The sequence below is a fragment of the Ostrinia nubilalis genome, chromosome 19, assembly GCF_963855985.1.
Source record: "Ostrinia nubilalis chromosome 19, ilOstNubi1.1, whole genome shotgun sequence".
Taxonomy (NCBI): domain Eukaryota; kingdom Metazoa; phylum Arthropoda; class Insecta; order Lepidoptera; family Crambidae; genus Ostrinia; species Ostrinia nubilalis.
Genome location: NC_087106.1, coordinates 1,845,164 through 1,862,028, shown reverse-complemented (window position 1 = coordinate 1,862,028; position 16,865 = coordinate 1,845,164). Strand labels below are relative to the sequence as shown.

The following is a 16,865-nucleotide window of genomic DNA, read 5'->3' as shown; positions in this document are numbered from 1 at the left end:
AAATGAGTTTTAGTATGAGTTTTTTTTATGAGTAGAATAACATAAAAGCTTATAAGGACCTGTAACAAACTGACTTACATGCATTCTGCCTTGAGAAAAAGTTAATGATACAATTTAATGTGTATTGAAAGAGATACTACACTGTACCAGTTATCTCTATATCACTTACAATTGAGAATATTTATTATTTCCCGAGTGACGGAATAAAATACCCTGGAAATATTCCAGGATTCTATTAGCTATTTACACAATGAATTATCAAATAAACACTGGCAACAATGTTGCTTTCCTCACAAAATAATGGCTCCTAACTTGAACAAAAAATAAGAATGAATTTCCACCAGGCACATAACTTTTTCGATTCAGAATTGTATTTTTTTAAATAAACTACGTTTAGCCAAAGATTAAAGACACAGTATTTTTTTCCCAGACACCCCTTATTTTGATATCATTTTTGTGAGAAAGTGTACGATAAAGTACATAATTTGAGGTTAAGAGATCCAAATTCAGATCCCATGCTGCAATTATTTTGTAAAACTGGAATTCGAACCCGGTACCTCTGGATCTGAAGCAAGTCTCACCACTGCCTCTGTGATCTGCGAGTGCAGTACGGTTATGTACTAAAAACTGTTACTAATTTCTTAACCGCGAAAAACTAGCAAAAAATAGGTACGAATTCAGCATCTCAGATGTGATGTGAACCAGTGTGTAGTTCTGTGCCGAACTGTTTTTCATTTCATGACGGCGAAAGAATAACAAAAAATAGGTACAAATAGAGTACCTCAAATGTGATTTCAAACCAGTGTAGGTTCTGTACCAAACTTATCTTCATATCGTGACCGCGATCAGTTTAGAATAGCGTGACGCCTCGCATTCCCACCTCACATAACATACTGGCGTATTTATTATCGTAGCTATCCGTATTAACGACAATATTACATTTTTGTGGAGCAATATCATACGAAAATATGCTTTATGTGTGATATGATAACATTGGGCAAGTTTTTAAAATATTATGTTCAATGAAAGAGCTGTTAGTGACTTCATTATTGTGTAATATAAATAGAGTTTGAAGTGGTTTCATTGAATTTAAAATGTTACTTATAAGCGACAAATAAGTTCTAACGTCACGTAAGTAACTTACGGCACAGGTACACTACGAGGGAAATTAAAATAGTCAGACACGGGTCTTAATGCGACGTTTATTAATGAGTTACATTATGTACTCACGGCTTGACGTTTCGGCTGCGATGCTGCAGCCGTGGTCACAAGCAGACTGTGACCCGTGTCTTACTATTTTAATTGAAATGAAACGCGAAAGTTCTAAATATTATGAGGAAAATCGAACAGAAGCGCGAGCACGCACAAGTATGGGCGACGCAAAGCGAAACAAATGAAGTGCGTGTTTACACTTTATTTTATGTCTTGGTCAATTTCCCGCATAGTGCAACTGCGCTTTTTATAACATTTGTAAAATTAAACGATTTTTCATTTTTTCTAAAATCGCCCTCACAAACTCTAGCTGTAATTGCTATATTAATAATAACAGCATAAAAATAGCATACAACGGACATGAGAACCTCGACTTTTTTTAAGTCAGTTAATAAACTTTTGAACATTTAATACAATGACTAGGTACTTTCAAATGTAACAATTATTATATTACTTTGACAATGCAATGCTTAATGACCTCAAAATAATACAGAGCATGTCTTCTCTTCAAATAAACAAAAATACGCAAGCCCACCCGCACGAAAAGGCACACACTAACGCCCGTATTCACAAACATTACTATGTGGTCTAACAGTGCGCGTGGACGCACAGGGTGACACACGAACCAATCACAAAGCTCTATTCAACGCTGTGCGTTCGATTTGCTGCTTCACCTAAGCAAGCCTCGTTTGTAAATGCAGGCGTATTGACATTGTAGCTACAAGCTACGAAAATAGCCGTAGTTCTGCTACGAAACACTACGACGCTACGATGAGCGTCTACAAGTTCATACTACGATTTCTACGAAATATTTATAGCCGTAGTATTGTTTTGCTACAAAAAGATTGTAGCACGCGATGCGTTGAAACGTAGTATTGATTTTGAGGGTGATTTTCATAACTCCAATTAGTCAATGGTCTGATGGGACTTTTGTTCCCATTCTCTAGGAAAGTTACTATTTACACTAAATTATAAACAAGAAAGATTTGATTGTTTATTTGTATTGGACCGATGGTACTGGACCGATTTGAAAATTTTTTCACTATTAGAATCCTATACTTATTTCTGATGAACATAGCCCGTGGGCAGTAAGTACGGGGCAACTACTACTACTATTACTACTACTACGGGGTACTAAATACAGTAAGAACTTCTTACTGGACATAACTATAACGTATAACTGGACAATACTGGACATAGCATGAACTAGGACATAAGTCCTAACAAAACGGATACAGGAACTTATTTTTATATTTTGTCCCACGCGGGAATTGAATTTTGAACCCAAGGTCCAAACAGTACAACTTTCAAACTGCTATTTTAAACAAATCAATACAGTCGACTTTTAACCATGGATTTATAAATAACGTCTACTCAAACTTATTTTAACCATGCAATTATAGTCAATCATCGTATCAAATATTGAACAAGCATGGTCTTTACAATAATCGTTTGTAAACATACAATGGTATTCAATGTCAACTAACCATGATTTATATCTTTATAACCTACCTCGGTTATTAAAACGTTCACAAAAATCAATCGTTAAGCCGAATACAATACACAAGGTTGTTCAAACAATGGTAAACACGGCCTCTCAAAAACCGGAAAACAAACTTGCTTGAAAGCTCCAAGCTCAGAATAATAGAGGCACAACACTGGAGGATGCAGTAGGCTCGATAAGGAAAAGCTCGTTTCGTTGTGGAAGGCTTAGGTTCAGTTCTCATCATCATCATCATTTCAGCCATAGGACGACCACTGCTGAACATAGGCCTCCCCCAATGCTTTCTATGTTGATCGATTGTTAGCAGCCTGCATCCAGCGCTTCCCTGCTACCTTTACGATGTCGTCGGTCCACCTTATAGGTGGCCGTCCCACGCTGCGTTTTCCGGTACTCGGCCTCCATTCCAGAACTTTGCTGCATCGGCCGTCAGTTATACGTACTATGTGCCCTGCCCTGTTCAGTTCTCAGAAGTAAAAAAAAACTTTTTTATTTATTAACTAGGTACTTGGACATAAATACTTTACAGAGGCGGACTTAATTCCTGGTGGCATTCTCTACCAGCTAACAACAGGGCAAGCTGAGAAAGTAAGGAATTGTAGTATCATTAATCATTTCAGCCAAAGGACGTCCACTGTTGAACATAAAGCCTTTGGACCTAATGATTCCTAGATTGGCCGGTTCCTACAACCGTTACAAGGTCGTCTGTCCACCGTGTGGACGTCTCACGTTGCCTTCGTTCCAGAAACTTGCTGCCCCATCGAGCATATTTTTATTCCCTGTTTGAATGTTTGATTTTTTTTAAAAGCGCTTTTACACGTCCCCGTATTAACCCTATTACTGCTTCGGGACAATAAATGGGCCAGTTATATGTACACGTGTCGTTATAAATTAGGTATTTGTTCCGCATACTTATTTTTTCCTGTTTACCAAAGTTGAAAATAAATAAAATAGATCAGTATCGTTTTTCTCAGTGCGATGGTTATTTTTGTACAAGTTGTGTACATTTATTTATCAGTGCCAGTACCTGTCCTCATTTTCTGTTGTTTTGTTTTTTGACCCATTTAATCTAAATATATATTATTATAACTCAAAGGTGACTGACTGACTGACATAGTGATCTATCAACGTACAGCCCAAACCACAAGACGGAACGGGCTGAAATTTGGCATGCAGGTAGATGTTATGACGTAGGCATCCGCTAAGAAAGGATTTTACGAAACTCCACCCCTAAGATGGTAAAACGGGATCCACGCGTACAAAGTCGTGGGCGGCCGCTAGTTCTAAATATAATTTACTGTATGTTTGTGTATTGTGTTAATAGCGTGATTTAGCCCGTTACCCCTTCTTGTAAATGAGTAATGTACCCAAAAACTCGCGTGAAAATAACGAAATAGCATAAGGGCGTGCTAACAATCCATCAGTGTCAAATGTGTTAGTATATCAATATGTAGACGGTTAGTCTTGGCGAGTTGGGGCTTTGGTCAAGGCGTTTTGCAATTTAAGAAACTTTTTCTTCTTTTTTTCGTGTCGACAACAAACCTACACAGTGTCAGCCTAAAACTCCGCCACAAGAGTGGCGTTGTCAGTAGCACTCATCAAATCCTCCTGAGTGAAGTTGCTTGGACACTCAGGGCACGACATCAGGTGCTTCATCGACTGGGGAACAAAACCGCACGTGCACTCCATAGCCGTTTAAGCCATCCTAGAATCCCCACCTCACCAGATTGTCCTTACTACGGCCAACCTGCGTCCGAAGTCCGAAGAAGAATTAAGAAACTGTAAAAAAGATGTTTGTAGAGATACTGAGCTAGAATCATTGAACATTATGTGGATGAGGACAATCTGTTCAGGTGGGGTTTCTTGGATTGCTCAAATTTGGAGTGCAAGTGTGGTGTATTCTCCAATAAATAAAGTACGTCACGATGTCATGCCCTGCGTGCTCAAACAACTGCACGCAGGAAGATTTAATTAATGATACTGACAACGCCACTCTTGTAGCAGAGTTTTGGGCTGAGACTGTGTAGGTTTGTTGTCGACACGACAAGAAGAAGAAGAAGATGTGGAATAGCTTGTAAAAGAACAATCTAGTTTTCAAGGTGAGCTTATTTATTATCGTGTGTACCTATGTTTTTTAACACTTAATTACCTACTTTATAAGTAAACCGAAGTAACATTTCAAATAGTAATTTCTGGTTAGACGCTGAAACTTTAATATTAGTGCAGAAACTTTATATTAATATCAATATCTGAGAAGTACCCGGTTGTAAGAAATAGTAGGAATATTACTTTGGACGGTCTAGAAATCCAACCCGAATTTAAACTTAAATCAAAATCACAGATTTCGAGATAACCCTTTGAAACTCACAACCTTTATTTACACTGGTTAAGTTTCAAAACAAATAAAGACTTCGACTATCAGACATTACAATAAACCTGATGTTAATATTTGGTCATGATAATATTGTTCTTACTCCCCGCTCACAGTCAAGCCACAGCCCTAGCATAGTTTTTGGGTTATGGATTCCACGGAACATATGGAAATTGGGTTATTACAAAAACGGGGTTCGGCGAAGGGAAAGAAAATAAAGTAAAAACATTATTATCGAAGTAATTAAATAAGGTACTAGCGGCCGCGCCCTTCGTACGCGTGGATCCCGTTTTACCCCCTTAGGGGTGGAGTTTCGTAAAATCCTTTCTTAGCGGATGCCTACGTCATAACATCTACCTGCTTGTCTTTAAGATTACTATGTCAGTCAGTCAGCCTGTATACCTTTGAGTTATATATGTTTAGATTTTTATAATCATGGTAGATAAACAAATTTTCCTTATGGCTAATGCAGATTACTTTCTATTTTAAGAGATTGAATAAGATTAATGAATGGCACTGTCCTTTGTCTTATTAATCTATAGAATACCGGATTTTCTTAAAAAAGATATGCCTAAATTAAATTATGATTGATGAAAGTGGATAAAAAAGAGAGAGCCTGCATTGTGGCGTTCATTGCGAGCGGCTCACGTCCAACAGTGGACTACCATGGACGGAAATGATGGCACCTATTTTCATTTGTTTTGAAAGAACTAGGGTTGAACGGATTCTATAGCACAGACATCCGAATAATATCCCAATTACTTACATACATACAATACTAGCTTTCCGCCAGCTGCTTCGCCCGCGGAATTTTGTCTGTGACAGAAAAACTTTATCGCGCGCGTCGCTGTTTCAAAAACCGGGATCAAAACTATCCTATGTCCTTTCCCGGGACTCAAACTATCTCTATGCTAAATTTCATCAAAATCAGTTTAGTTATTTAGGCGTGAAAGGGCTGAAATTTGGCATGCAGGTAGATGTTATGACGTAGGCATCCGCTAAGAAAGGATTTTACGAAACTCCAGCCTTAGGGGGGTAAAACGGGATCCACGCGTACGATACATGATGCAATAAACATTTATGACTATGAATATGAAGTCGCGGGCGGCCGCTAGTCTTTTAATAAATCCACTAATAGCTTAAATCATATCAAATCAATGATCACAAAACAATAATAAATTTAACTCACCACAATTGAATTGTTATCAGCAAATCTCCAGCGATGGAAAAAAGAGATTTTTCATGTTCTGAAACAAACAGATTTAAAACATTAAAAGCTGTCGTAAAGCCGTGTGGTGACGGCAGAGTAGAATACATTTGTCACCAACCCCTACTCTTCCCGCGGGTGTCGTAAGAGGCGACTTAGGGACTACACATCAAACAGAGAATGGGCAGCAGCGCTCTCTGAAAAACATCAATCTTTTAAACTGCGATTTCCAACCCGCCTGCCAAGCGTGGAGATTATGGCAAAACCCTCCACTATAGTGGAGGAGGCTCATAGTCCAGCAGTGGACTGTAAAGGGCTGTTGATGAAAAGCTGTCGAATACAGATAAGTTCGACGAAAAATGTTTTTAGTAAAAATTCGAGCGAAGTACTTAATTGAATAAAACATGACTAATTGGAACATGAGCCTGTAGATATGATAAATTCCAAATGAAAATAGAGAAATTAAAATAATTATGTATGTTCCCACTGATATTATAACTGTGAAGGTAACTTTATATTTTACATTTTTATAACTAAATGGCTTGATTATACTTGGATAAAGGCCAACCTAAATAAATATGAACAAGTTGAAACAGTGTGTGGAATTTTGGGAACCCACAATTTCTTGATTTGAATAGTACCATAGTATACAGGATGGCCAGTTGACGTTCAAAGCTAAAATTTAAATTCCTTACATCAAGGTGTATCTAAATCAACCCCATATGTATGTTCTACGATTTTTCTTAGTTTGGGAGGTAGAGTTAATTTTGTGATTTATCCTTAACTAGTTGACCCGGCGAACTTTGTTCCGCCTTAATGGCAATAAATAAGCAGACTTTTTTTTTATTTCGAACGGGATAAAAAGTATCCTATGTCCTTCTCCTGGCTCTAAACTACCTCCCTGATAATTTTCTGCTAAATCGGTTCAGCCGTTCTTAAGTTATAAGTGGAGTAACTAACACGACTTTCTTTTATATATATATAGACTATCACCTACGGTAGATTTTTTCTCACTCTGGCGAGCACTTGTAGTTTGTTTTACTTATTTACGCTAGAGAAGTTTAATAATAGTGTAATAATGTATGTTAAAACTTTTGTAAACTATAGTAGCGAGCCACCACACATGTCAAGGTCACCTTCGTGAATTGCATTGAGTAAATTTTATGAGTACAAAACCTACTTTAATTATCTACAATCAATTAAACGATTTAAACCAATAGAGTTAAGATACATTGATGAAATCACTTTGATCATCCGTAAGCTCATTCCCGTAATGATTCGAAGTGGATAAGCTCATTAGTTCCGCTTTTAGACTAAGCCGAGAAATCTATTAAAGCTGTAAACCGTTACAGATAATCTGAGAGAGATAGAGAAAAAAATCCAGTAGCTTTACATATGTATAAATGAATCACTTATGTGAGCATACAACACACACAGACACAATAGGCATTTACAGGGCAGATAATGTACCATCCTAGACTGCATCTCACTTAACATTAGTTGCAATTGCAGTCAAATACCTCGCTTTTTCTGCATAAAAAAACATAAAGGGAAATAGAAAGAGAGAGAGCGGCTAGCATAGGATAACGCGTTTATCTATACTAATATTATAAAGCTGAAGAGTTTGTTTGTTTATTTGTTTACTTGAACGCGCTAATCTCCGGAACGATGATTATGATTATGAACTACTGGTCAGATTTGAAAAAATATTTCAGTGTTGGATAGCCCATTTATCGAGGAAGGCTGTAGGCTATACATCAACACGCTACGATCAATAGGAGCAGAGCATCAATGAAAAATGTTGCGAAAACGGGTTTTCACGCGTACGAAGTCGCGGGCACAGCTAGTTGTGTATAATAATTTGACGCTTGATTTATCAATGAAAAAGTAAGTAGCATTCTAAATAGAACATTGGATGGGTTGAAAACAAGTTTTTTTGCTTTTCTACCCTTCTCATCCTATAAATAAATTCCCTAACCTATAAACGTCCTAACAACAAATATTTTCCTCAATTTATTTCATTCACAGCCGTAAAATTAAAAGGCAAAAAAGTTATTTTGCCAATAAAGGTAAAAACACAGCGAGCAGACTTTAAAATTAGTACTGAACACATCCCACGGGGTCTTTTCATTTGTTCCAATTGTAGCGATTGATCACTCCCAAGGGATAGCTAAAGACCGTATCTATAAATGCGTTCTACAATTTTCCAGTTAAAAGTTCGTTTGGAGCATAGACAAGTGAGAGTTATAGAGGCGGCTTTGCATAAAATTGTCGAATTATAAAAATTGCTAGGAGTTAGTACAAATTTTTATATCAATAAAACTGTCCAAAATATTATTGCAGTTTTATTTATTATACAGGAGCTAAATTGTAGGACTTTCACCATGTTTATTGAATGTGTAGAATAAAATACAACGTTTGTTTCTACTAGCTTCAGAATTACGAAGGATGCGCGCCGTGATAAAATCTTATCTATGATTTTAGACGACAAATGTATGGTCTTATCGCGTAAAGTCAATAAAATGGCGTTATGAACGTTTATCGCGTTGTAAGGCAGTCTCACAAGTCTCACAAGTTTAAAGAAAGAGACATTGATTATTTGGATCGTAAATGATATCTATGCGGCGTCTATGGTCTTCAATAGTCTGATTTTCGGAAATAAACTGGAAGTAAGAAGTTATAAAATTGTCGACCCACTTTGTACTGAAATAGCTTACTATTACCGTCTTTCTTGCTTAGTTTCATGCAGTAATTAGGTTAAGAATTGGATTACCTTTAACTGTAGGTCGTGAAATGTGTGAATTTATTACTTCTACAATTGCTTGGTTTCTTTGTATAAAGCAAACCGTATATTTACAGGTTTGTAAGCTTTAAGGTCCGTATTAGCATATCTGGACGGTGTTACATAATTTTATTAGCACGAAACTTATACAAATATAAAAAGTGAGCTTACTTTATTACTGTAACCTTGATGAATGATACACAGCAAATCAGACTTTCGTATTTTTGTTTTTATCTTTCATGGTCACTAACAAAATAATTTATTATTGACGGGATTGCTACCATGTACCTTAATTTCGAGTTTCGGATATTTCGGCACTGTTGCAAGCGCCATGGTGTGGTCATGGTCACGGAGTAACTGAGGAACTGGCGGGTGAGATGTTATGGCAATTAATAACTATTTATACATTTGCCTAATAATGTAATAATAATAATTTATGCTTCTTCCAATTAAGTAATTGTGGATTCAACCTATAATTATCCTTTATTACGTTTTTCGTGATTAATATAAATTATGGATTTAATCATTGGTGTTTCTCAGTTTCAAAAACACTTTTAGGCAGTCCAAACTTTTAGGCGGCCTTTTACCAAAGTAAATAAAGAATAGTTGCCTAAAAGTGTTTTCAAAAACAACGTTACAACTCCAGTGTCCACGATAAATAACAAACAGCCCGTCGAAAAATCGCCCGGAACGCTTTACGCTAAAAGCGTAGACTCCGTACTTTTTGGACACTTAATCATTCGAGGCGAAGACACAAAGCCGATACTGGCCAACAGAAAAAGGTGAGTAAAAACAATCCCATTTACCACCCGATTCTTTTACGTAAAACGTCCTTTTCCCAAGCATATAAATCAGGAGCGGGCTCAAACCGCGCTCGTAAATATTTCAACTGACAATTACCTCAGTGGACGGACATAAATACCATTCACTTAAACGACTGGAGCGACACGGACATAAGGGTCCCTTATTCGACCAAATCTGTAAGTTAGGCCTTAGAATGGTCGCAAGAAACCGAAGTTACTTTTCAAGTTCATTGTCAACGGGAAAATAATAAATCAGAGCTTCTACCTGACCTTTTTTCGCTGTGGGCTTAGGAATTTACACTAAGGCTGAGTTGCACCACCTTATTTTAAACGTAAACCTAAAACCGTAACACTTACCGGTGCTTTTTGTATGGAGTTTGACAGTTTGACGTTTGTCAAAGATAAAGCAAGATCATAGCTAGCGACTGCGTAAAATATGGCATTAAGGCTGAGTAGCACCACTTTACTTTAAGTTTGACAAACAAAAATATATCAAACTCCATACAAAAAACACTGGTTATCGTTAAAGTTTCGGTCAAAATTAGGTGGATACTTTCAATAAATAAAATCTTCATAGATTTTTTGATGATTAAACTCATTATGCACTCGCTAGCGACAATGCAAACTCGCACTAAGCACACTGATATCTGATAATACCTACTATTGAAGCTAATGATTTGGTGATCAAATCGCAATAACTATAGTAATTAATTGCATGATCATGAAAGATAGAAATAACGATGTAGTTACTTTGAAATACAACAAAGACCAAACCCTTTACTAAGTTAGATTATATTTACTGTGTCTTGGCTACATTTAAATGTTGCTGAGTTTAGTGACTAGAATAGTGACTGAGTTTCTTGCGCTGCTTCTTCTCAGCACTGGCCCATTTATGGTACCGAAGCAGTGGTAGGGTTAATACTGGGACGTGTAAAAGTGCTTTTTAAAAGCCTATTTGCAAAAATAAATTAGGTTTTTATGAGTTTTTATGCTCATTTTTAAGTTAGTAGTTTATAAGCTTATACACTGCGCTCTTTCATTTAAAAATAACGTATTCCAAACATTACCACCGAACTAGGCCTGATAAAAACCTGAAAATAACTTTGTCTAGTAATTCTCCTGATATTTGCCTAGGCGAAGCCGAAAACGTTGATTTTTGTCACGTATTCGTAATACTTTTCCAAACTTATTTGTACGGAGGAATTTTATTCCTATTTGGCGTGCCTACAGATTTTATTGAAGTATTTAAGTATCTCTAGTTGTTTTAACCTTTCTTGTTGATATTTTTTTCAATTTAAGCGATCAATAATAGCTCAATGGTGTTGGCATCTGACTACCAATTTTCCAACTGCCAGTGCCGCTGTATTATTTTGTTGAGAAAGATTGTTTAGCTTAGCTAGAGCAGAGAATGTTGTTTTCTTAAATACTCTTCTATAATAATAAAAAATCATGAAAGAACCAAAGTACACGGCGTGTGTGTCCCGCGTCTCACCGCTGCCGGGTGTGGTGTCGCTGCGTCGTCTTACCACAGAATAATAATAAGTACTACGTACAGAAGTTTTACTTCGCGAAGGTATTTAAAGAAATGTATGCTCAATGTCATTAACAATATGGTGTAATTTAGCCTGTATCAAGAGTCAAGCACCATTCTGTTGACAAACGTCAGTGATCGGCACTGCGCCGAAGCTATAGGGCTGACTTCGGTAAAATGATGTGACGTGAGGTGCCAAACTGCGGAAAATGGCGGAGGAAATACATGATTTAGCATGAATTATCATGAATAATATTAACTACATACCTTACTTACCTCTCAGTGTCTTGAGGCAACTTAAAAAGTACATTTTATGTTTTTATTATTATTTAGGCAGTTAAATACTGCACAGTATTTAGTACACCATTTTCTTTATTTTCTTCCATCATACACAAGAATACGCGTGCGTGAGTCAATGTTCGCTCGTATGTGAGGCCTTGTCGAATAGTATCCTGTAGGTGGGCTATCGTGCGTGTTTTGTTTTCGATGTAAACTCGCGGAGATGAACAGGCCTGGTCTTACATAGAAATCGGCCATTCTCAGATGAGCAAGTTTTTGCGTGTCCGGGCTGTTAAATCGTTAAAAATGACAAAATAGAGACATGCAAGTATTTTTATATGTTACTTAACAACCCTATCCAGTTGTGCATTAAATCATAGGCCTCTATTTTAAGTATTTGTGACTAAATTAATTTCATGAACCTCTGTTCTCTAATTACCGTTACGCGTCCGCACACCGACTTAAGTTTAAAAGTTGGCTGTAATTTTTATGTCGTATAGATTTGGTTTACTCCAATCAACATTTTAAAGAGTATAAAAGATTGTCTCATGCATAGCAAAATATCAATTCAATAGAACCATTATGTAAATAATTAGAATTAAAAAACTGCTTGTCCGAGCGAAAGTCCTAATTCCCGTGACGTTTTCTGTTTTTGGGCACACAAGCCTAAATCATGATATTTGACACATCATTCACGCGCGCGGCGCGAGCCATTAGTTAGTTCTATGACCTGTTAGCAAATAGATGTCTATTGCGTTGGCGTACCGTCGATGAATTGCGTAAGAGTATAATTACCATATCTTTGGTTTTCAATTTTTCTATTTACCATGTCCTTATTTTTATACTAGATTTTTGAAGGTAGATTTACATTGTTAATTTAAATAGAAACGGTACTCTGGCCTCCATACGTTGTAGTAAGACAGTATTTGCAAACCCTGCAGATTTTGGAAATGTTGAAGAAAAACTATCGTTTTATAATTTCCATGTACTAATTACCATATATTTATAATCACCGTTGTATGAAATTATTACCTACAAATTGCACTCACGATCGAATAAGTATGATGATAAAATACCTAGACTTTCGCATAACAACCTTACGGACTTTTCTTCCAATCTGACATCAAAATTTTGAAAAGCTTTCGTTAGAGTAACCTCGAAATAGATTCGATTTCATAACGAATGTTCAGCTTCAGTTGCTGCATGGTTGTTGAATGTTAGAGTATATTTTAACCCCTAAGGTAATCCCACGAAAAGAAGTTAGCTGGAGGGAAATCGGGGCTTCCTGATGGCCAGGAGATGACGTCACCCCTATGTGAAACATGTCTCGTACCAGATATTAATTTTTACTATTAATATCATTGATATTAACATGTTAAATCATTAATTTTCTAATATAATACCATTAAAATCTATCCAAATCACCTTTGCCCTAAGAAGATGAGATTGTCCTCCAGTAACACCTACCTGGCGTGATCACATTAAGAACAAAAGGGAACAAATGAACAGACAATGGGCCTTTTTAAGACGAGAGTGTATAGGCACTTTGTACCATCCTAGACTGCATCCTACCTGCTTTCTTATGCAAAGAAAAAACTTCGTGATATGCAATGGATACTGGGCAGAAGAAGCTTGGAGAACAAACTATATACAAATGCATCCTAAAACCCATGTAGACATATAGCATCGACTTAGCCTCGCAAATGTAGAAATATTTTAACGTTTTCAAAATAATGTATTAAAAATATTGAGCTGTGCACCTTGGTTTACATACAAAGTCCACTAAAGTGATACCAAACGTCAAAGAGGTTGTAGAAAATTCATGCAAAGCTTACAAACAAAGACTAGTGAAATCTACTTGCTGCAGCCCTTCTCAATTCTGAGAACTCTACATTCAGGCTCAGGAGAAAGCGAATAGCATCAATCTGTAAACTTATTGTAAAAGAATCGAGGTGACAAATCATGGGATATGCAGACCTGAAACTGTCATTATTACAAATTCAATATAATCTGATAATGGGTGATAAAGAGAAAAAAACACTAATATCATTTATAACTTTTTCGATATATGCATATCCTTAAAGTCAAATTTGTGAGACCTCCTGACCCATTATCTGTATCCATCGTTTGTACCACATTTGAAGCAAATAAATGATGATTCAGACTTTGATTCAGCTAAATGCTCTCATTTGAAATGTGACACGTAGCCCCTTCTTGCTGAAACTAAGTGTTCCGGTTATAGCCTCGATTCTTGCAGTATACTGAAAAAATCTTGATACAATAAATAATAGAAATTAGTGTTTTTCTTTTTTCAAAGTGTTATTAAGAGTACCTACAGCGTTTTTTATGACGCTATATATTTGTGTACAATTTATCTATGCAAGATGTTGTTTTTTTGCTATTTTACATAGCTTTTCTAATTACCGTTATATTAAGTATTAGCCTTATCTAATTACCGTGCCCATAACATTTTTGGATCTCATTTACGCGAAAACCGCTTTGAATAATTTGACGCCTTTACGATTGTTAAATTCGTACTTTTCATGTGTTTTATATTTAAATGAGTTTAAGTCAATTAAGCCAAATTTCAAAAATGATATGGTAATTAGGCTGAGAACGCCTAATCGTGAGAATGACCGAAATATCTGCGGCGGGCACACGAGCGGTGCGGCGCCGCGTCGCGCGGTACGGCGAAATCTTTGCGTTGAGGTGCCGCAACGCATGTTGTACTTTTGCTCTAAGGGATAAAAAATATGATGAGGGAAAAATAAAGAAACGCAGGCAGGCAACACCGCGAACAGTTACAATATAGCTCCAAGCAAAGCCTTGAATAAAGAGTATTTTTACCTAAAGAGGAAAAACAATACAAGTACATCGTAAGACATAAATCAAAGTTGGACGGGCGTTTCCCGCAAACGATTTGCAATTTTGGCCTCCTTTTGTTCAGCCATTAGACAAAACAAAACATTGTTTATCAGGGGACAGCTGTCTACAGCTGAATATCCACTGAAGCTTGAAAAGAAGATGGCCCTGCCTTTTCATAGGTTGGAATAACGATATCGATGTTAGAATTACTGGACTGGTTCAATGACTTTTATTAAAAACTAGCGGCTGCCCACGACTTTCTACGCGTGGACCCCGTTTTACCCCCCTTAGGGGTTGTATTTTGCAAAACTCGCCGTAAAAACCATCCTTGGACTTCAACGAACATTTAAAAAATAGAAGGTAAAATTCGTTCAGGCGTTGTTGATTACTAACACATTTTGCGATTAATTTTCATGTTATAGACTAGCGGCCGCGCGCGACTTCGTAGGTATTATGGACCCAGTTTTACCTCCTTAGGTACTTAGGCTTTAAATTTCAAGTTTGCAGGTGTTACTTATAGACTGAGATTTCGTGCTTTAATCAGTGAGTGGTACTAGCTTTCCGCCCACGGCTTCGCCCGCGTGGAATTTTGTCGTGGAATTGTGACAGAAAAACTTTATCGCGCGCGTCCCTTTTCCGTTCTTTCCCTTTCCCATTGAATAATTATTAGTTTCTAGTACAACTCGAGTACTCCGGCACATCTTGTCTTCTCTCTCGCTCACAATCAACAAAAAAAAATGTTTTTGATATTCTTATAGTGTCTCTGATCTGAGGAATATCTCAGCACAGCCTATCAAGTCTTTGGTAGCTAAATACCTAGACGAAGAAGTTTCAGTCCCATAGGAATAAAGAAGCAATCGTTCGTTAAAGTAAGGTAACCATTAGAAGCTTAGTATGTGTCTGTTTTTGAGCTCCTACCCGGTATTATTTTTTACTTTCCTGAGCTTTTTCATCATCTTAAAGACTTGGTCCCTTAATTTATAGGCTCTTGCCTAATTTGAGCTACTTTTTCACCACCATAAATGAGGCCAATTATTATAATTACGGTGCCGTTGGGCCACATTACCCGTGGCCGCCATTATGTTATGGACGCCATTAAAAGTCGGCACCAGAATTATGAAGGCTGCCGACAATGTCACGGCGAAAAGGCCTTGGTCTGTCTTTTGTTTTGTACTGAATTTTGCGGAATTTTGTACAGGTCAGTGAGTTCAGGCCCAGATGCTGTATTTTGTAAGGTTGCTCATTTAATTTCCACGGCTATTTTAAATACTATAAGCCCTTGAAAGAGAGGCTGACAATAGTGACGGAGTTTCTTGCGCTGCTTCTCAGCACTGCCTCCATTTATTGTCCCGTAGCAGTGGTAGGGTTAATACTGGGACGTGTAAAAGTACTTTTTAACACTAGAAGCGCTGAAGATACAACCCCCCTTAAAATAGATTTAAAAATCAATTCTTTCTAGACCAAGAACATTATTCTGTCCTTCCAATGGCCATATACCCGAAGGATCTCGGCCGAAGTGGGCTATCAATAAACTGACTAGTCGATCCAGCTTAATGCTGCACGATCTGTCTCATATATCTGTTAGGAAGTAAACCTTAAAGTTCGCTTTCCAGGAGCGCTGAAAAAGTGGTAAGATATTTCCTAAAACCACAGAATAATAATAAGTACTACGTACAGAAGTTTTACTTCGCGAAGATACTTAAAAAAATGTATGCTCAATGTCATTAACAATATGGTGTAATTTAGCCTGTCTCAAGAGTCAAGCACCATTTTGTTGACAAACGTCAGTGATCGGCACTGCGCCGAAGCTATAGGGCTGACTTCGGTAAAATGATTTGACGTGAGGTGCCAAACTGCGGAAAATGGCGGAGGAAATATATGATTTAGCATGTTATCATGAATAATATTAACTACTTATTTACCTCTCAGTGTCTTGAGGCAACTTAAAAAAGGACATTCTGTGTTTTTATTATTATTTAGGCGGTTAAATACTGCACAGTATTTAGTACACTATTTTCTTCATTTTCTTCCATCATACACTAGAATACGCGTGCGTGAGTCAATGTTCGCTCGTATGTGAGGCCTTGTCGAATAGTATCCTGTAGGTGGGCCATCGTGCGTGTTTTGTTTTTGATGTAAACTCGCGGAGATGAACAGGCCTGCTAAAACCTTGTGAAAAAGTTAATTATCCAGGAACCCTCAAAATACTCAGATAAGTAATCAAATCAAATGAAATTATTTTATTCATACTTAGGCCCCTTCTAATGCGCTTATACACGTCCCAAATATAGCTTGCCCTACCACTACTTCGGGA

General features: G+C 37.1%; 1 protein-coding gene across 7 annotated transcripts in view; it reads right to left on the bottom strand.

The window, feature by feature from the left end:
* LOC135081030 (uncharacterized) overlaps positions 1–16,865 on the bottom strand; it is a 168,789-nt gene that overhangs the window by 44,337 nt on the left and 107,587 nt on the right. For 4 of the 7 annotated variants that reach the window (XM_063975749.1, XM_063975753.1, XM_063975752.1 and 1 more), the window contains one exon: positions 6,274–6,331. The exons of the other annotated variants lie outside the window; for them this stretch is intronic. The gene's annotated coding sequence lies outside the window, so the exon portion shown is untranslated. The remainder of the gene's footprint in view (positions 1–6,273; positions 6,332–16,865) is intronic. 7 annotated transcript variants of the gene reach the window in all.